Here is a 22477-nt window from a genome sequence, read left to right as displayed (position 1 = left end):
TTAAAATTAATATGGCTAGAATTAGAAACTAGCTTCAGATACAGAGGTTCTAAAAAGTTATGACCCAAATTATAACGCAAAAATAGGCCTCAGAAGGCCATACCCAGTGAGGCTCCCCTTCTCATAATACACAGAATAAAAAGTTCACAGAAGCATCTTTTACTTTTTAATTTTAATATTTTTCCGCACACTTTGAATAACCTCTGTATTTAGCAAAAAAAGAAAAAAAAGTACCTTCAACACATACTTCTTGTAACCTCATCTCTAGAAAATTAAAGGCTAATCGGAATACACAAGATCCTGTAAACAGAAAAGGAACATCATCTACTATCAGCCACACATATTACAAGAAACAAAAATCCTCTACAAAAAGGAACATTACTTTAAATAACTCCCTTCCCCCCTGCTTTGTTTTGTTGTGTGTGTGTTTTTTTTTTTAAGCAGCAATTCAGCCTATTTCAGTTCATTATGACAAATTTCTTCAGGAAAACAACCAACCAGCTAACTCTAAACTCTAACCAATCAAAGAAACAGAATGCTCACAGCCCCAACAAACAGCCCAAGCCAAAAAAAAAAAAAATAATCACAGCATTGTAGATGACTGAGTGAGCAACTCTCAGAAGATCAGCTGTTATTTCAAGCCAGGTATTACAACTCATTTCTGACACTGATATGCCTCTTAAAAAACAGATACCCTCTAACCTCCTAAAAAAAGAAAAGGATCTTTTTTCTAAAATAATATGTTATCTACACTGTATGTAATATGCATGCATTCTTCCTCTGTCTCTCAGATGATTTGGCTACAAAATAAGCAAACAAAGTCAGTACTTTTTTTCTAGTTTTTCCTTATTTTGTGATGCATTTACAAGAAGCAGAAAGGTTTTAATTTTCATGCAGAGATTCCAACTAATGAGGGGCCATAAAAGACAAACATACAAGACATGACACAGGAATTTCTTCAAGTGCTATGCTTATCATAAGGGAACACAGACGCTTCTGCTCATTAGAAGCTTTGCTCAATTAAATTGGTATTTTCTTAACAGGAGGGATGGCACAGAAAATGCCTGTAGGTTTTATGATACATCTAATATTTTCAAGGACTAGAGAATTGAAAGGGATTACAGAACTTGCTTGTATGTTGGCAAAAGGTGCTGTTTTGTCCCATCCATCACTTAAATCCGTTCATATCTGTAAGAGGACTACAAAGAACAGTTTGAATTTATTTTGAATGGAAATGCACATGTGTTGTGAAAGCACCAAAATAAACATTCAAAGAAGGAATAAGAGAAGCCACATTTTGATGGCATTCCCCAACAAAACAATTCCCAAGGTAACAGCCCTTCTGTATGCATTTTCTCAAGAGTCCAGTTTTGGTAAACAATAAGCAAAAATCACAAAGAGAACAGGAAGATAAAGACAAGATGATAAAGAACAGGATTAGAGCCAAAAAACATCCAGACAAGGAGGCAGAAGGACACCAGAGAAATCAGAAATGTTGCCTACTGTCTTACTGAGAAGGAGTGGGATGAAGAGGCCAAGATTGCAATCACTGTCAACTCCTAAAGAGTACTAGAAGTGCAGTCAAAAACACCACGTGATCACCAATCAAGAAGAAAAAAAAAATAGCAGATACGATGAGAACTTAATAGTCTGCATCTCTTATCCTGCATGTCTCTATAAGTAATCATAGCCCAATCATTTGGGCATGTCTTGGTTCTCCTAGACACACATGTAAGAGCATACTCTGCGGAAAGAATGAGAGTGAGGAAGAAAAACCTTTTGTGAAGTCTTTCCCTTCTACAGGGCTTCCACATCATATTTTCTTACACTAGTTGAACAAATTGTGAGTGTTTGTGGCCTTAGGACAGAATACTGGAGAAAGTCATAGGATGCTTGACTCACAGCAATAACTTAGTACTCTCCTTTCCAGCATCAGCCGGTGTGCTGGTCAATGCTTTATCATATCATCCCATTCACAAATGCACGCTCACTGCATGGTCTCATGTGAAAACATATGCCACACGATCAGATAACTATCCCTAAGCATCTTACATGCGAGGATTCCAGTAATTAGAGAAATCTGTTCATGAACTGGAAAAAAGATATGTCGTTAAAGTATAAGCACCATTGTCATGCACATCTTTTCATGCTGTCTTCTGTAAAATGAACCACTGGGAAAGGATAAAGCAATTTAATGTCCTAAAGCCAATAAAGCCCACCAGCTCTACTGTTAGTACTGGTACTAATACAGTAATTAATTGCCTTTTCCTACATACTACTCTGAGCTAGTACAGCCCCATGCATCAATACTAAACCCAGGCAGAGCCCCTCCTCGAGCGGCAACAAGCCAAGATTGTGATACACACAGATCCAAGTCCTACCCCTGCTGTTGCTGTGAAATTCCATACAGTCATGGTGAACGGAAGAGTGACAACCATGAAGCAATCATGGATTTGTTACAGTTCAGCTCGTGATGTACAGCAAGCTGAAAATACTTCTGCTCGCCCTTCCAGTTTCATACTTTCCACAGAAGGAATTGTGCTTATAAATGTAACATTACACATGTACTTACTGTTATTATTTAACTTACTGCTGTAAAAACATACAGCCAATAAAAGAATTCTGTGCTGTGTTAGGTGGAATAGTAACAATGTGAAGCAAACGATGGCGTCAAAGAGCCTGAAAATGGAAGGGCAAAAGAGAGGGAGTTGATGTTCCACATCTGAAAAAGCAATAGTATACAAAATTGTGGAAGGACCAATAAACAAAGCAAGTTATTATATAAGTAGCCTCATACACTGTAAATACTTGATGCACGGTTAGTACTTTAACAGCGTGCACATTAAGTATTACTGTTTGAAGTTTTAACTCAATAAATTACAGCTCCAATATCCTGCCTCTTTAAAGAGCTTTTTTCCTTTGAAAATATTACAGTTTAGGATAAGGCAACACTTATTAACATGCAAGTACTGAAAATAGTAATAATGAGCCAACACAGACACATTTTAGAATAAAATAAAAACGTCTGTCTGTATTGCATTTTTTCTAAAAGTTGGACAGTAAAAAAGAGCCTCGAGAAAAAAGAAGCAGACTATGTTTGCTGTAATGGGAGGTAAAGAAAGAACAAAGGAACTTCTGACCCCAGGCACAGCCAAAAATAAAAGGAATAATGTGGCTTCTTTCTTCACACAATTGCTGACTCTGTGCTCACTTATTCCCATTACATATCATTCAGATATGCAAAGGAGCTGGTAATTTCTTTAGGGGAGATTTCTGCCACGTTATTTATTAGCTAAGAAATATTTCCTGACACATGCTGAATTTCTGACAGACTTGCTCAGTTTTGACTCAGCCTTCTGATAATTACACAGCAACAGTGCCTATGAATACAAGTAATTTCTGTTTGCTTCTTATACTGTGACTATATTCCAGTTCTCCCGATAGCACTTACTGAGTCATTTCAAATACTGTTTTGTTAAATTTCTACCAATTCATACTACTTGTGGTTTTTCAGCCTGTTTGTTTTGTCTTCATCTCAAATAATAGATTCTTAACATACATGAAAACAGCTGTACAGTGATTAAGAAAAGTATTCCAAAAATCCTCTGTAAACAGAAACAATGCTCCCTCACACATTATACCTCAACTAGTATCTCCTCTTTAGCCTTCGATATTCTCTGCTACTTTATTCCACAAGAGAGAAAAATACAACTCACACCAAGCCAAGGCTTCTTGAACCATTGTGAGTATCTAATTTGAGACATCCTAGTGGAAAATCCAGCTTCCAAAAAGTCGAATTCAAGATTCCATGACCAATTTAAAGCTCACTAGTAGCAGTGACTATGGATGGAGAAGAAGAGGCACATATTGAAAGAGAAACATTCAGCGAGCCATTCCACTATATTAGGGTACTGTCCTAATTTTTTTAAGGGTTGAGGGCAGCTGTTTACAAATTAACTAGTTTAAGTCAACTTGGAAATAAGATCTTTACATCTTCTATGTCTCTTACAGATCTGCATATCAATTTAGTACTTAAGACCAAGTAGCTTTACTTAATTCTCCAAAGTTCTACTCACACTTGGCATTTTCGTGGCACAGCAGCTTGGCTTTTCCCAGTTGGGCCAGATGTCACCAACTGGTGGGTCCTTTAATCTGCTGGATATAGCAAAGGGATGTTCATTGTACATGGAGTGGGTCTCCTCCTGCCTCTCAGAGGAGCAATGCCCTAAGACACACTGCTTAGCTGTCACCCAGGACAGACACCTTTTGCCAAATCTAGTAAGCTGATTCAAACTCTTCTTTTCCACAGGACACAAATCAGACAGGCTGCTAACTGTACAACTTGATACAGTGGCATGACACGGTGAAACCAAAGATGTTTGAGGTGCTTGGATACAGCATGTGAACTGTAGTCCAAATCTGAAGTTGCATGATCATGAAACTTCTTAAGATCACAACGTACCTCATAGGTGGCCGTTTATAAACTTTTTCAATTATGGCTTCTTTTGCATATACATGAACTCCATCTTTAATGCTTGCATTGATCTTATTTATCCATTTCTTAACACACTACTCAATGAATCTCTAGGAAAATGCTGGGGTGCGTAAGTTAACTGATGAAGTTCCAGGTTAGGTTCAGTTAAAATACCATTTTATCTGAGAAGATAAAAACAAATGTAAGAAAATTAGAGCTCTGGGAAAAGTATTTGCATTCAGTGTGATAACAGAGGATGCCTGGCACTAAATTGAAACTATGGTCACAAACTGTAAAGCCTAGGCTCTATCCTTAATTGCTTTGTGTGTGTGTATTGCTTATCTTTGACTTCTGTGTTCATTCTTTGGGAAGCTCTGCACCAAAAATTTATTTATGGGACAGTATCATGCATGTAGGCAGTAAAACAGTACAGAAGAACCCAACTTTCTTTTCAAATTATCACAGAGAAATCAGCATGAAAGTTGGGAAAAAATAAAGCAAGCAGTCAGGCAATTTAAAGATCAGCTTTTTTTTTGCCATTCTCTATAATCACCTGATCATTTGGTCAGGAACATCCTAAAAAAAAATTTTTTTTAAACATACTCTAACATTTTTAGAGTCTTATAACTCCTGTAGTGCAGCAGAAGAGAACAAGTGAGCCAGAGCAGTAAGGGAAAATGGAGAAGGAACTGGCGAGAAGTAGGATACCCAAGCAGCTTTGAAGGTGGCTATACCCTTCTCCCAGCACTCCCATTTAGGTACAGACTCTGAGGAGCCAGAACACCCCGGCATGACACACAAGCACTGTCACTAGCTAGAGCATTGACAGGATGACTTTCCACACAGTCAGCCTTCTATGATATTTCAGCAAATAAAAGTTTGTTATCAAAGGCAGTTCAGCTCTGTGGGAATGCAGAAGCAGTGATAGACCAAAGACATAATGATCCCATTCCAGCTGCAGTCTTTGCAATTGACATAGTTGAGCACTGCACAGTAGAAGAATACACTGGAACAAACTGGTATATTTGCCGCTCTTACACAGTCACAGAATTAAAGGGTTAACCATACTTCACATCACCAGAGACATCTCTGGCAAGTAGCATATAGTTGACTTCTTCACTGTTACAGATATTACACAACATCTCTCTCATTTTTAGGATTGGTAAGCGTTGATGAATTTAAGTTTATTGTGTCTGCATGCAATCTATCCACACGTAGTTCTGTTTCTTATTCAATCTTCAGTTTTTTGCAGCCTAAAAAAAGGAAGCTATTGCATACTGTCTCACAGCGTTCCTGGTGACACTCTGAGTTTGTATGATGCTGATGCAAGATGGTCACACTGCAGCAACCTCAACGGGTAGCCTTGAAATTGTGTTGGCAATTGTGGCACAAGCCTTATCATTAGATTTTGGAAATATGGGAAATAACGTTTTTCACATCTGTTATTATCTGCTTTATATCATGGGGTTAATTTGCAAGATCCATACCTTCAGAAATCTGGCTCCATCATGTTTAACTTAAACATTAAAATAACAGCAGCACATACCACAGAATTCTAGACGGTTGTTTTTCATCTATTCAAGATCTTTGCTAAATTGTAGGAAAAGAAAGGTTAAGTACCATCCCTCTTCTCAACAGGAGCTCTCTGTATTGAGAAGAAGATGCATTCTGCTGCTGGTAGTTTCTAGGAGAAGTTATCTGCTACTTTGTGTTGAACAGCAAACAGTACTCACCACCACAGATATCCCAAAACATACATACTGTTTCTGTGGCAATTGAAGACAGATCACTGTGATAAGAAGGGCTGGTAACTGCATCCAAATCTTTTTAGCTCAATCTTTTGGCTCATTTCCAGCTCAATCGACTAACTTCTGGAAGGCCACACTTAGAACAGCTCTTAAGATGATCTTTTGTTTGTTTCCTCCTTTTTTCTTGTTAGCAAAGCCTTCTCATAGCATAACCATCTCATGTAAGTATTTTGACTATGCTATGTCTATATATTTAAGGCAGCCCCTTCCACTAATCAAAATCAATGACTGAATCTACACCAGTAGCACAAGAACTCCTTGTGCATCTTTAGTGCATATCTCCTGTGCTTTATCCGCTCTATCTTATGTGTAACAGCAATAAATGTTGTAGCCGTAACTCTCCTTGACAGCATCAAGGGTTGTACCCTTCCAAAATGCATCTTGGAGAGATGATATATTAAACAGAGTGCTTGTGGCATGGATAAAGCTGTCTGTTCTTAGTCAAGGGAGTGGGAGAGCATTTGAAATGTAAACCCCTTTGAATACAGCAAAACCCTATGTTTGTATTATACACTGCGGTAAGCTGCATGAACCATGAAGTGCAAGCTATGAGGCACGTTGTTGCATCATGGATGCATGCCAAACGGAGACAGTATCACAACAGAAAACAACAAAAGCAGTGTCATGAGCAGTGGGAGACATTTGTATTTATGATGTCTTTGATGTGGAAAAATAGCACAATATTTTAAATAAAAGATGCATCTTGCATATGGGATCCATAATCTCACATTTTCACATTGATTCAGTGCATCTCCCATCTTAATTTTAATCAACTACTGCTCAAACTTTCAATGGAAGAAGTCACTACCTCACAAATAATGTCAACACAGCTCAGGGTGTTGGCCTTAACACTGCAAATGAAAGTGTGCACGTGTCATCTCCACCTCCTAACTAAAATAAAAGGCTCTGCATTACCTGTTGTCAAAGCATCCCTTTCATCAGCTGTGACAGAAGATAAGAGCAGAACTCCCCACGGATCATCAAAACAAGCCAACAAATACACTAGATCAGGCTCTACACCACTACAGTTTCCAACAATGAAACTACAGTTTGAGACCAGCCTTAGAGAAACAGCTTCTTTTCTCTCTTTTTTTTTTTTCTTTTAAAATCACTGAAGCAATTGCCAGCGCTGTACTAAAGCCAACATAAATTAGAAAAAAGAAAGGTGAACCACATGACGGGGATTGTTCTGGGGAGAAGATGATGCTGGAAAGTCTGAATCACGTTATCATTTACGCAAAAAACAGAAGCATTCGCATTTTGTAGTACGTATTGAAAACTGCATTTTATAAGCTCCATAAAAACTACACTGCTTTTCACTCTGCTGTTAACAAATTTGTCAATTCTTGAATGGGAGTTAGGAGCAGGTACACCCACCCAAATATCTCCAGTGTTAGAAGACAGTGAGCTGAGTCTGTTTTTCAGTATCCCGTAATAGCAGCATATGCCAGAATTTGACTTCAATTTCTACCCTGTCTCATCAATTCTAATACTGAAAAGCTACTTCTTGAGCAGCATGTACTACCCACTGAGAGTTCAGAAGATGTGCTTCTATCAGTCTTCAAGAGTATAGAAAGAAGTATCATGCACTGTTCAAGATCAAATTAAAGATAAATCATGGGTCATAACTGCTGAACAAGAGCCTGCACCCATAAGAAATCTGTACTGGTGAAGGTTACTCACTGACACTGTGACCATTCCTGAAATGCACCACCATCACCTCACTGTGCTCACATCCTCTGGTTAGCCTCCATAAATGTTCAGCAAGCATCAATGACCGCCAATAGGTACTATTTCTTCTGAATGGAGGAATTCAATACCACTCTCTATGCTTCATATGCACTTCCATGTCAGACATCATTTTGTCACACATAATGGGAACCTTCCCTGGTGGGAAGGTTCAAGCTCTACTGTCATACCACCAATAGCCACCTCTGATGTCGTGGGCCAACATAATAAATTAGGAGGCATTACTTTCAGATCAGCCCTCCTGTAAGAATAACTGCTGCAGTTCGCTGTGAGAAGAGCAGATCAAACAGAATGCACAGTATCAATGATTTTTAAAGAAAAGCTAGAAGATTTAATCTTAACTCTGCAGTCAGACATGGGACAGGACCATACACAGCCAGCACTGACACAAAATGGCGTAAGACCAAGCAGAGGGTACTTGGTGCTGCAGGTCAGAGTGAGGCTCCCTAAAATCCCAGAGTGTCTTCTGTATCAGCCACAGCAACAGCTGAAAGAGTAGCAGCTGTCCAGGAGTTATTTTGGGACTACCAGAGAAGGTTTACCATATGCGGAGACAAGGCAGATGATCATCCCAGCTGCCTTTCAGTAACAGGATTTCTAGCCTATCAGTATTACGATGCTTCCTACAAATAGCTCATTACAGCAATTATCAATTGCTGCTATAGTAGCTTGAGTTTTACTAAGTCAAAAATCACTACTACAGTTTGGCAAAGCTAACACACACATACCGACAAATGGAGTCCTTTGATATGCTGTAGAAGGTTGCAATACTGAAGGGCATAGACGAATGTCTGTGCAGTAGAGTTAGAGTAGTATGGTTAGGTTGCAGTTGGAGTTGACGACCTTTAAGGTCTTTTCCAAGCTGAGCATTTCTATGATTCTATTATTCCCTCCAAAGCCATGCCCAGCCCTCTGTACTTATGACAAATATTAAGAGACCAAGGGGGCTGTGTACTTAGATTCCAATCTTTCTTTCCATGTTTTTCTAGCAATAGCGTTATAAATGAAAGGGGTAAAATCCACTACAGTCAATAGCATAGTTCCCAGTGTAGGAGTCAGGAGGCTGCAATCCATATTCCCATCATTATTTCATTTCTTTATTTTTTTAAGGAAGAAGGGAAACCCAATGGGCTATTTGCGTTTGTTTGATCATTACTGAATTATAATCACATGCCTATGCAATCCAAAATTGCTGGGAAATCCAATAATATTATTTACATTTAATCAAAGTGGAACAATCAATGCCTACTTAAAATCTCGTATTTCACAACAGAAGTACTCAACATTCTAAAAAACAGAACAGATGTACAAAAATCTAAAAAATTCCACTGCTTCGCAAGAAAATTGATATGCATGGCCTAGTGAGAGAATAGCTCTTTGTTGACAATTTCAAAGGCAAAGTAATTTCATAACCACTGGATTTTCTCATTATGCTTCTAGCCTATCAGTAGATAAGAATTCTAACCAGTTTAAGAGCACAAAGGAAGAAGCATCAATATTAACAAGAAGCAAAATACTTCGTATATACAATTACATACATATAATTTTTGCATTAATCACCTCTCACATTAAAATGCGAGCATGAGCTTGCCTCTGGCATCAGACCATATATGGTGCTTATTTTTAAATATTCATTCCAAATGAGTGTCATGATTAAAAAGAAAAAGTCTGGATGCATAAACCATTAGGTCTCTTTGTAATCCAAAGGGTTTACAAGCTCAACTCACATTCCAGTCCACACAGACAATAAAAGATGAACTAGCACAAATGAAGCCAATTTTAGCTATTTATAAATATATGATAAAGAATTTAAGTGAATTTTTTGAGAAAAAAGAATAAAAATAAGAACTGTTGTGGAATAAGGTTCAACAATTAAACAGACAAAATATTTCCAGAACATAACACAGGAAACAGAACTAGAATAACATTCCCAGGAAACCATTACAATGTTCTCATCCATTTTAGAGTAAAACATGCCACAAGCAAAATATACACTGCAACCTTGTTAAAACTGAACTTCACCTGCATTTTAATTAGTTTTCCTAAAGAAGAAAAGCTTGTGCAATCATTCTTTGTTCTCCCTTAGTAACTTCTGCATCTGTTGGACAACTTTCAACAAATTTTACTGAACCTATATTTCATTCATTCTCATATCACACAAAAATCAAGAACTACCAAAAGTGAGGAATACCATATGCATGTCCCTAGAGGGGGCAGCTTGTCTGCTTCTGTTGAAAGTGCACTGTCAGTCCAAAAAATAATATCCTATGATTGTAACAAGATCATATTGGCAATGGTTTTGCACTGTACCTCTGTAGCCTACACATGCTTCTCCAGGTATATAGATTAAATAATTCATAACATTTCCAGAGACACAGCCCCCCTTGGGTCCAAGAGGCTTCAGTCTCAGGATTCTCACGGTTTTAGCACCAAGAAGCAGGTAGTGAAAACCACTGGAAAAAAATGTGTGTATCACTAATACTCATTTTGTAAGAATTCTTTCATACAGCTCACAAAAACTACAATAACTTTTCCCACTTGAGAAGTCTGCTTTACTGCAAACAATTCATCTGAGGCTTTGTAAACCCATTCATAGGAGAATTACTATCCAAAACAAGGTCAGCAACACTGGATATAAGAACCTGGCAGCAATACACTGGCAAAGTTAAGGCTATCCAAGTAACCTTTGCTGTATTTGGCCAGCTTCCCAAAACATCAAGAGAGGGTTTGTTTTGTCATTATGTGAAAACCTTACATTTTCACTCTAATATTTCTTAAAAAAACATAACAGTGAGGTATCCAGAAATGCCCAGTACCCCTAGCTTTCCTCTGGTTGAAACAAATTATACATTTGCTATTGATTTCAAGGAAAAAGGAGTAATAATCATCATTCATAAAAACTGCAGTTCTGAGAACAGCATTTTACTCTCAATTTTGCTCCAAAACTTGTATTTGGTTTTCAAGCTTTTCTTTTTCTTTTTTTTTTTTTTAATTTACTATACCCCTTCGGGCCTCACCTATCAGACAATTGCTCATCCATCACAGTATGTTTTTGTTTAGCAGAATGCTGGATATTTTGACCAGAAAGATGCTGTGAGAAACTGTACTGAAAGCTTTACTGACATTCTAAAAGGTAATCATCATCTGGCTTCCCTTGGTCAATTAGATGGGTGAACTTATAAAAAGAAATCAATTAAGTTACACAGAACCTTCCCCTCATGAACTTGCATTGGCTGTGACCAATAACCGTACTGTCTATCCTTCAGGTGTTTTTCAATAAATACCAGCATAATTTTTCCTATAATTTTACCAAGTACTGAAGCGAGACTGACAGGCCTGCAATCACCATGGCCTTCTTTCTTGCCCTTGAAAACTGGAACAATGTTTGCCAGCTTCCAGTCAACTGGGACCTCTTCAGATTCCCAAGACTGTTGAAAAACAATTGAGAGAGATCTTGCAATGACAACAGCCAGCTCTCTTGACTCTCCTGGAATGAATCCCATCAGTCCCCCACAGAATTATACATATCCAGGTGGAGCAGCAAATCCCACACAAGTTTGGGGTTGGCTGGGAGTTGATTGTAATTGTAATTACAGTCCTTCAACTCAGGGTCCCCGAACCCTTCGTCAGTGTTGAAGACAGAATCAAGAAGGCATTAAATGTCTCTGTCTGTCCCTGTTTGCAATGTAATCATTCTCATCAAGTAACAAACCAATGTTCTCTCTGGTCCTTCTTTTAATACAGAGATGATACAAAAAACATATACACATCATATTCTGTAGATGTAATACAGGTTGCATTCATGTTAAATGAAACATACACAACTTGTTTAACTCCACTATATTCACCTTTATGCCAATAACTGATCTGACATTATATACACACAATGTATTTTTAGGAACAGCAGATAACATTACACATTCCATGTATCATAAGTACTTTTTATGAGAACAGCAACAGCTTACACATTTTGGGGGAAGAGGGAAAGAGAAAGCAAGCCTTTTGAGCCCAATTATCTCAAAATTTGTCCTCTTCCATTCCATTTTGTCATTCAATTAGCTGACAGAATGGTTTATCAGCCAGTTGAGATACAGCAGACTGGAATCTTAATATATTACCTGATTCTTATCATATTTTTCTCCAAACACAAAGTAGATCGAGTGGAATCAGTCAAACCAGTTTTATACATTAACAATATAAGTAACACAACATTCAGACTCTATTTAAATCAGACTGAAGAAAAATCAAGTGCTTTATAAATTTCCAGTTTTGCTTTCCTCATTTTTTTTTTTCCAGTTGTCAAGGAATATCAACAAGTCGGTCTGTCCTTTACTTCTGTCATCCACAATAAGATTCAAATAAGCTGGATACCTGACTGTCTCCAAAGAAATGATTTTTTTTTTTTTGTCTGCAAATATCTAGCACAGACAAAAGGAAAGTTCCGCTTTTATGCAGATCAAGATGGAAAGACATAATCAGAACTCATCTCTCCTGCAGCACAGAGCTTTCTACATCACCTTTTTTCCCCTCATGGGATTTTTCAGAGCTGTATTTTATAAATTATTTGTGATGGAAGAAACATAGAGGATTTCACCATTTCTATTAGGTACTATTGAGAACTGAAGAGACCACAGACCTCTTTCCTCTATAGGTCTTAGCTTTATTTCTCATGAAAAGGAATGTTTCTCTCTAAGTTTTTATCATTTGTAACTTCTGGCTAATTTCATCTAAATTTGACAGAGTACCAGCAGTTTCCATAGATGAAATTCCTGCTTGTTTAGAGGAAATCAACAACCAAGTAGAGGAAGAGGAACTAAGCCAGTGCTCCCAGAGAAGTATGGTAATTACACCTCAATCTTTATCCAAGAGTTTAGCATATGAATAAGCTTGCAGCAGCCACCCTGTCTGCTAATTCTCCAGACAAGTAAGTAGGTGATAGGAGAAACATCTAAGAAGTTAAGTAGTTAGGTAAATTAAGAGAACAGGATAGATTTCAATAGAAAATCAGTCCTCATTAGTTCAGCTGTTTATGACACAACCTATTTTACATTTAAATTTCATGCTCAGTGTGTTATTGAGCACTGTGGTTTAGCAAAAGAAATAGTGTTTTGACATACAAAGAGATAAAAAACTGAATCATTTGAAAAAGAGGGAGAAATTTAGTTAGAATTATGACAATTCTTTACAGATATAAAACTGAAGATCTATGAAGAAGTATTAGACAGCAGTCTGAAAAGCAACTAGTTGAGGAATATCATTATGAAAGTGGAATCTGGTGTTCTCACTTCCCTGAATGAATGCCAAATTAAAACATCAGGAAGCAGGAATTCAAGAACTTTTCCAGTTTTGCTTACAGCTTAGCTTTTAAAACAGACTCCCTCATACTTTCTCAGACAATGACATTTCTCTTACAAAAATGGGCCTAATCACATCAAATTTAATAACCCAGCTTTCCACATAAAGCTCTTAATATCTTTTTTACAAGATACAACCCTAGTCAGATAGAGATGTAAAGGTATTTCTTCAATAGGAGGATGAGAAACTTCCTATTGTCTGAGAGCAGCAATTGTTGCCCATTCTAGGAAAACGCACCAATTCACCAAGGAGCAACACAAAGCAGCAGTCTTCATAACAGAAGAAAATTATCTTGAATCTTCCAAAAATGATGTGTTCATTTGAAGGTAAGGATCCAATATTTCTATCCCATAGCAGTCCAATAAAGTATTTGAGGCAATATGTTTCAGATCTCGAAGGTGGTAACGTATTTCCTTTAATGTGTGTAAGTGCTTCTTCTCTGTGCTGTGCCAATTGTCTCCACAACCATGCACAGAGAGAAGCACACCATTCTTCTGCCTCTACTGCAGTAACCAGACAAGCCAAAGTAACAGCTCTTTTCCAAATCGTATTCCCCTTTTCTAGAAAAGGTTATTTACAGTTCTGGATGAATAGTGTTATATAGAAATATTTATACTACAGATATAATGTGTTCAGTATTTCCCTGTTTTGCAAATGTACCTTTCCTAAAGTTTTTTTTTTTTTTTTTTTTTAAATATCATACTAGTCCTCCTTTAGGAATATATCACAGTCAGTCCATAGTCATCTTGCAGTTGAGTCATACCCAGGTCTTTTCACTCCTTGGACATTTTCTAGTAGCAACATTTCCTACATACAAAAGAGTATTACATTTACATTTTATGGTTACAATCTCTTGTTTCATACTATGTACCTTCATTTGCTATCCAGTGCTACTATACAGTACTCCAGTGCTTCATGTTATCATCAACTTTTTTAAAAATTTTATTTTTGGTGCAAATTAACCATTAAAAATATTATCAAGTCTGATAGCTGGGGTTCTCCATCAGTGTTCTTCCTATCCAGCATTATCTTCAGACTTCATTACTGACCCAGTGCAGCTGATTTCTTGCCCAAATCGCATTCCTTATTTTAAATTCTATTTTGTTTTACCTTGCCCAGCAATGCCCCATGTATTAGTACGTTAGATGTTTTACTGAAATCAAGACAAATCAGACCTTTCTCTTTAATAAAAAATTGCAGATGTTAGACAGTAGGTTTGTGTAGGACAACCTCCCTTTGAAAAGCATTGAGTTTACCATCTCATTTGCTGTCTACCTCCATGCCCCTAAGAATACCTTCCTTTAAATTTTGTTCTAAAGAGATCAGACCAACAGGTTTTCAGTTGAGCCGATGTTTCTGTCTCATTTATACAGGGATACATACAACCATATAAAACAATCTCAAATTTGATATATTCAAAAAAAGTTCTAACAGGTGAATTTATAGCGTGATGGTTACTTCTATATTCGGAAGTAGGGATTATCAGGTCTGTTCAGTTTCAAAGCATTAAACTTTGGAGGTTTGTTTCCACCTCAGAAATGGTAATTTCCATTTCTATATATACCCCTTCCCAAGAGCTATCCTGCCTTCCTTACACACACTACATTATCATCTTTACTGAAAACAACAGGAGAGCATTTATTTAGTTTCAGGCCAGATGCAGATTACCTTTACTCACCACCCAATCACTTCTGTATGGTGTTTTTGTTTTCCTTTTCTCATCCTCTCATTATGAGTTACAGAACTGTGCACTATATGCTTTGACTTTCTTTCAAAAGAGATCTGCTCCTCAATATTGGTGACAAACTTGCACTGACTGTGTGTTGAAGGATATTCTATAAATAGGAACAAGCTCAATTACCAGTGGGAATCACTGAACTAATCCTAAAAAAGAAAAGTTTAAGAACTTGTGAAACCAGCACACTCCTCAACCTGAAAACTGGACTGTGGAAACTTTGTAAAAAATGCATAAAGAGGCAACAGAGAAGGTCAGTTAAGTAGCTGCGCAGCTTTTAAACTCCCTGCATAATTTCCTAGTGAAACTGTATCTTTGCATCACTGGCTTTTAACAGATTTTGTTCATTTTTGTCACAGTAATGAAGGTACGAGGAAAACAGTAACACAAACGTCAGTGATTAAGAAAACAGCTGTGCTTCTGCAAGTTGCAAACTGAACAGGTTAATTCTGCACTGTGACGCATCACCAGGCTAGCACAATGCAGGTATTTACTTTGTTCCAGATGCTGAGAAAGTCAAAATACACATTATTTTCCTATGCAAAAAATGTAGTCGTTATGAGGTATTTCACCCACAATTGAAAAAGGAAAAAGCTACCATACAAATACTGTTAGAGAATCTGGGTACACAGACAGTCAACAAGGTAGTTGTCATAAGCTGTCTTAATATGCATATTTACCTATTTATATAAAAAATTCCTCTAAATTAACGTGCAGGTTATTCTTCTCCTCCCTAGTTGCTTGCTAGCCTTCCACTGTGTAAGTACAGCTTTCTTGTAGTAGAGAGTCCAAAACTTGGTACAGAACTGTACTTGTGGACTCACAGGCACCAAATAGAGGGGAAGAGTCATTTACTTCAACCTGCTGACTACGGTCTTGCTAATATACCCCAATACACTACTGGCCAACTCTGTTTCAAGAACAAACAGTTGACTGATCTTTTCAAATTGCACCCTGCAAGTCTCCTCCTGCAAAGCAACTTCCTACCCCATTCTACCCCCAGCCTGTACACTGCGTTGCTTAATTCCTATCTGCCTTTTATTTTTCCCCTCTAAGTTTCGTTCTTGTACTGGATTCTCTCTCATTTCTCTCCCTGTCTCCAGATTGTGAGCTGTGGTTAAGCATGGTAAGAATTCAGGATTTCCATGACAAAGTGTAAGATATGACTCTCATGCATTCGCAGCCTTGTAATCGAGGAATTCTTACTCACAACATGAGTATTCCATACAAACAAAAAAAACCCCAACAGCACAGAATAACTTTCAAACTCACCTACTATCAGCTATACTGCCCTCTAGACTTTTTTCAATCTTATTTTTCCCCTTTCAGAAACTCTCAGATTATACTGCAAGACCTTGAAACTTTTTCAGAAATGAAGAAAAAAGCCCTCTCCTATCTACTATCAGTCTTCTTGGCACTGTGCCTTAGCCATCCTTATTTCTTTATTTTCCCTTTATCTCCTAGATGAAGGCTAGTAATTTGGCCTACTGTCCAAGGAAGGGGATATAAATTTGATCGCTTATCTCAGAAAGCAATTCCAGATTGTTCTCAGGACTGAAATATGCTCTTGCTTTTTGTTTTAAAATCAAATAGCTACATTACCTTGATTTCATAGCTAATGGGGGTGGGAGGTGTCCTATTTCTGAATAGGTACTATTTTCAGAACTGTCTCATGTCAGTGCTAAAAACACAGAAGGAATGAGTCATTTGTATCCTGTACATGAAGAACTAAAATAATTACTAAAGTATTTACAAACCCTCTTGACCAGCTCGCCTATTCCAGCAACACAACAAAAGCAATGCATTACTTGACTAAGGAGTGAACGTGCATCTTCACCCCACCAGGCATGCCATAAGTAGAGCATTAACATAAACTGGGGCAAAGAAGATTTACATAATAGCTTTATACACTAATCGTATAGTCTTCAGGCCTCTACAGTTGGCAAATAAAAAAAAATGGTGCCCTATTTATCAAGATAATTACTCAGAGGATCCCACAACACGGGAGAAATTCTATATAAAAATCAGTATAACAACTTTCTTCTGTGCTCCCAAAATATCTTTCACAGTTTAGAAAGTACCAGTATGGAAAATTCTTATTTCTTTCACGCTGTCATCCAAATACCCTGTAGCAGACACCCCAGCAACATGTGAACTAATTTGAAGCAGGTCAAAGAAGGTAACCAGGAAGACAGAATGTACTGTGTATAGCTTACATTTCCTATTCACGTTACCTGTCCAGGGAGGAGTACTGTCAATGAGGAATACAACACCGCTAACATATTCCATATTTACTGATCCAGGTTGAAAACAATGCAAAATATCCTATGAGCTTTCATCAAAATTGTTCTAAAAACAGTGACATAACGGGCAAGACAGCAACTTCCTTTATTTTAAATAGATTTGAGAGTTATTCAAAATGAGGAAACTGCAGTATTGCTTGAAGAAAAAGGCCTGCAGCACGCTAAGCGCACACAGCTTTGCCAAACCACCTCCTCCCAATCTGCAGTAACTATTTCAGCACCTTCTTATACAGTGCTGCTGTGGCAGCACATCTGTCTCCTAGTGGCGCCCACATATGAAGAGAGATGTTTGGCTTTCAAGTGCTGAAGAGCTGCTATCCATCATCCCTAAAGAAGAGGTGGAAGGATGAAGGGTACAGTCCAAGTCTGGCCTATGAGCTGCAAGTTGGATCAAACTGCTCTAAGCCACATATAACAGACCCACCAATGAAGCAGAAACTTCTCTTTTGAATATATCATGTATTCCCTTGCCTGCCCACTGGTGTTGAAAACAGAATCTTAGAAACTAAGATCCTGCTTATTATACAGAGCATTTAACAATATAACAGGTTAAGATATACTGGATGTTCACCCTAAGGGTGTTTTCTTTCTCATCCTTTGGATTTTTCATTCCTTCACCCAGATTTCACTATCCAATGTATGCTGAAAAGCTCACTTTTGTACTTAATTTCTTGGTGTACAACCCACAGATTGGATAATTTAGCTAGTTTCTGCAGCAACTGTACTCTTAAAGGCAAAACTGTGCTCTTAAAACCAGTTCTATATCAGTCTACTGACTGCATTTGGACTGGCCTGTACTTACACTCCATGGAACGAGAGAAAACTACTCTTAACCCCAATTACTATGTACCTATTTTTGACTTAGAAATTCATGTCATCTCATGCAAACTATCCAGATGATGAAACGCTACTCCATAGCAGATATGAAATCTGAAGACCTTCATATACAGAAACAAGCTAAAGATTAGTGAGAGCTTACAGACCATGAGGAAAACATATTTTCCATTTTTCCATGATTTTATTTTAGTCCTTTATTTTTTTAATATAAACAGACCTCAACAAATATTAACTTAATGCCAACATCTCCCATCTCTTGGTTACCCATAGAAAAAATGAAAATACACAGAGCTTTCTGCTCTTCTTTTTGACTGTGGAAAACAAGTATGTTTTTATTAAGACTCACATAACAAACATTTTCAAAACTGTCACTCAAGAACAAACAATGAAGAACAAATCTTGTTTTCCTGAAAAAACGTATGGATAAGCAAAAACAGGGAGCAATGTTCTCCTTCCCTCATTAGCTCATCCATTACTGCTAATGCTATAAGAGATTCAGTAGCATTTACAAATCTAACGATTAGGGACTTCATAAACCAGTACAGCATAAACTTAAATATCACAACATATTACCAGATAAACTGACAGTAACAAGAAATCCCTGACTAGCTTTTTTTTGTTAAAAATCAATCTCCATTATAAAAGAATTTGGATAATGTGCTAGATGTGGATAAAATGAGCTATATTGACTGTCCTCATTAAAAGCACAAACAACAGATCTAATAAACAGCAATAGTAGTAATTGGCTGCATGGTTTCAAACAAATTAAGAGCATATCAGAAAAACCCCCTGAAAGGAAAGTAGGACTCCTAGATCTGGTATCTGGCAGGGAAACTCAATCCATAAGAGAAAGTCAAATTGTTCTCTCCTGCTAAATGCAGTATGACAGAATTGGTGATAAGTAAGCTCCGTTTTGCAAATTATCAAATGCAAAGTGAAGTGCTATGGGCACATCCTGCAGTGGTTTACATCCCACTTCACTGAATATGTTGATTACCATTTTATGAGCGCAGACAAGTCCTTTTCTTGTCCACAATTTCTTTTCCCAACATAATTCTGCTTCTCACTGGAAGATATAGCTAAGCTATGTCACTGTTCCGCATAACAGTCTGCTTTACTTGCTCTGTACCATTTAGTTTTGCAGCTACTCAAACAGCACAACTTCTTAGAGATTGCTACTTCTCCCAAGGTTAAAATAATAATCATACGTAATAGGGAAATGAAAGGTTTCCCCAGAAATCCATGATGTGCCAAGCAAATCTTGCCATATTATGATAACCAAAGACCAAGTTAAGTAAAGAATAGCCAATTATTTTTGCACCTTGTTATCCAGAACCATGTAGTTTTGTGCAATCAGTTTCAATCCTGAAGTACACTCTTCCAAATAGAAAATCATCCAGGCATAAGATAAAATTTAGATTTTGCCCATTTCTCCAACTTTTTAAGAAAAGCCCTAGCTGCACACATATTCACTTCTCTATTCATCTTTATCCCTCCTCACACTGTTTTTCTTTTGTTTTTTAACAATGAACAAGCTAAAGAATTTTCCTCTTTCTCATCCTACCCAAAAACAAAAACAATGAAGAGTTACGATGGGAGAATCAGACTGCAACTGTCTTACTAAGGGACCTCCTGAGCATATTGTAGCATTCTGGTAACACAGCACAGAAATAACGTGCATTCTCCAGGACATGTTCTCTGGAGATGGGAATGCTGCTATTTAACTTCTTCAAAGGCGAGGATACCAAAAGACATGGATGAAGCTGCCCTACTAGCATACACTCACAGGCATAATTACTCAACGAAAAACTTTCCCTTGGGAATGATGGACAAGGGAAAAGTATAGTTACTGCATAAAATAGAAGAGAACAGGACACGTCAATGAAGTTGGGAAATAAGCTTCCTAACATGCAAGGCATTTTCTTCTCCCACAAAGTAACAAAGCATAGTAAACAAACGTGCAAGAACCAATACATAATGATGCATCTGTCTTCTACCACAGCTACAGAAGTTGCTTTAGGCTGGGATACAGGAATGGGTTTAGGTGATTAAACAAAAGCAAAAAAAACCAACACCCACAAACAACTGAGTTTCATAGAAATAGAGCTGTAGAAAGGGCTCTTTGAACCTCAGAGTAAGTTCCTTCTTCAGGTCTTGAATCATCAAAGGTTAAAATATGAAAACTGAAACACACTGCCATTAAATGGTAAGTGGTGCCTGGCTACTACATGAGCTGGTCTAATTAGTCACAACTCCCAGTGCACCAAGTTTTTGAGCAACTCCAGTTACAGTCAGGCTCCTACATAACAGAAAAACACTAACAAGATGACACTCAATAATTAGTTACTCTATGTTCAAAACTAAACAGCTGCAAGCAGAAATATTCAGACTTCTGAAGTTAACCCAAGTGTCTCTGAGTACAGCCCAGAAGTCTCAGGAGGCCTAGCATGTCTGTCAGTGGCAAGAGGCGCAACAAGGAGGCTACAGCAACATAAGGCCCTAAGGAAACACAAAATGGTTGTTGATCCAAGCAAGATAGGAAATACCAGAGTGGACTTCTAGTTACAGGTATGCTAAGAACTACTGAATTCAGCACTATCCCTTACAGTGCCAGCTTTTCAAGGTTTATCAGCCAGGAAGAGCAGAACATCAGGTCTACAGTTTAGACTGGGACAAACACCTTTCACCATTGGAAAGATACATGCTTTCATACGAAACGCTGAGGAAACAAAGCCAATCCCTTAAACATTTTTTATAGTCTTGCTGATCACCTGAGCAATTTCCATCTATCCTACGGAAAGTTATCCTCCTACAGCCTCAGACAGCATTGCTGCTAATTCACCCAACCTCCTACACAAGATAGCTGACAACTGGCCTGTCATGCGGTGTGGCCTTTTTACCTAGAAATTGAGGTTGTCTGCAAAGGCATTTGGTTCTCCAAGATGGGAGTTAACACGATTAAACCTGGATGGGATGTATTCAGTTTTTGCTTTACATGTACATTATCAATTTTTCTTCCTCATCCTTCTCTACCATCACTCTGTAGACCAATCAGATTTACAAATCAGATACAAAGAAATGATATGCAACATACATAGAGCATGGAACCTGAAGCATGGCTGGAGAGACACACGACTGATGGGTAAGCAGAGGAAGATGCTTAAGACAAATTAATGAAATGACAATTTAACCGAAATTCTCAAAATATTTGTTATTCTCATACAGATATAAAACTCAACCAATTAACTAATGTATAATCTTAGTTTTTAGATGTATATCTGAACATATCTCTGAACATATCATCACAAGTGACTCATGTGTCCAATAAGGGTTCTGAAATTGAAAAAAATAAAATGCAACCTACTTTAATAAACAATTAAAAGCAAATTATGATACTGTAAGATATGACTCATGGTTTGTGCTCTCTGCACTTAATTTAAATATATATATATACACACACACAAGTAACTTATTTTGGCAGGTCAAGTTGCATAAATATTGATACTTACTTCTGAACCTGAGCGTCAGAAGAAAATTCACTTCAGGTTAAAGAAAAAACTGCAAAAGGCCACACAATTGATGGAGCTTTTTGATCATACTGTGTATGAAAAGATCAAAAAAAAAAAAAAAAAAGAGCCCTCTCATTCAACAACTCCAGGATGTCCAGTATGCTGAAGACACTCTCAGCTCCCTCCTTCAGTTGAAGCAATCTGACCAGTCAGCTCCCGTTGCACACATCTACTTAACAGGCAAAAGTATGCCACACTGATGCTGTCTCAATATATACGGTTCAGCTTCAACTCAAATAGAAAATATAAATCTGGGCATCCCACCTCAGAAAAGAGCAACACAAACTGTGGAGAAATGCAAAGTTTCATATCCTTCCCCCTTTATGGTACAACACAGAAAGGATCTGTTCTGCAGTGTTATCACTCTAACAATGGCCACAATATTAAAACTAGCTTAAGCCTGAATCTGAATATTGTTTTCCTTCTTGCTTCAAGTTCCTTATATCTGCAAGACTTCTGTGAATGGAAAATAAAGGTTGCATTTTAAGAGTTTGGTACATTATACTTCACAAGAAAGTGTCACGACAAAGACGATTAACCCAATTTGATTGACAAAGTTGCATCCAAAATCGCTGACAACTTTAGTCCGCAAGGAAGCTGAGCTTTGGTCAATTGCACTTGAAGGCAAACAGGTCAGAGCTCCCTGC

At 37.6% G+C, this 22477-nt stretch overlaps 1 protein-coding gene across 3 annotated transcripts in view; it reads right to left on the bottom strand.

Annotated features, from left to right (window-relative positions):
* LARGE1 (LARGE xylosyl- and glucuronyltransferase 1) overlaps positions 1-22477 on the bottom strand; it is a 276217-nt gene that overhangs the window by 216543 nt on the left and 37197 nt on the right. Inside the window, exon 1 of one of the 3 annotated variants that reach the window (XM_090143139.1) lies at positions 4077-4093. The exons of the other annotated variants lie outside the window; for them this stretch is intronic. The gene's annotated coding sequence lies outside the window, so the exon portion shown is untranslated. Of the gene's footprint in view, positions 1-4076; positions 4094-22477 lie in introns of those variants that run through there. 3 annotated transcript variants of the gene reach the window in all.

This window comes from Phasianus colchicus, chromosome 1, assembly GCF_987193195.1.
Source record: "Phasianus colchicus chromosome 1, bPhaCol1.hap1.1, whole genome shotgun sequence".
NCBI lineage: Eukaryota > Metazoa > Chordata > Aves > Galliformes > Phasianidae > Phasianus > Phasianus colchicus.
Note: the sequence above shows the minus strand (reverse complement) of the source record. Positions and strands in the feature narration are given on the sequence as shown.